A 388-nucleotide genomic window follows, 5' to 3' on the forward strand; every position below is an offset into this window, starting at 1 on the left:
CTCTTTTCTGCAGCCTTATTATCCTCTTCGATTCTCAACCTTACGATGAGATCTTCAATAGTCATCTCCTTGCGTTTGTGTTTCAAGTAGTTTTTGAAGTCCTTCCACAATGGAGGTAACTTTTCAATAATTGCAGCCACTTGAAAAGCATCATTCACAATCAATCCTACATTAAAGGTTATGTGAGTATTAAGGGAAAACTTAATATTTCTAACATAGGCATTAATAAATTTATACCTTCAGCAAGGAGATCATAGATTATGACCTGCAATTCTTGAACTTGGGTGACGACAGTCTTACTGTCTATCATCTTAAAGTCCAGAAATTTTGCCACAATGAATTTCTTCATTCCGGCATCTTCTGTTTTGTACTTCTTTTCTAAAGCATC

Source organism: Solanum pennellii, chromosome 1, assembly GCF_001406875.1.
Source record: "Solanum pennellii chromosome 1, SPENNV200".
NCBI lineage: Eukaryota > Viridiplantae > Streptophyta > Magnoliopsida > Solanales > Solanaceae > Solanum > Solanum pennellii.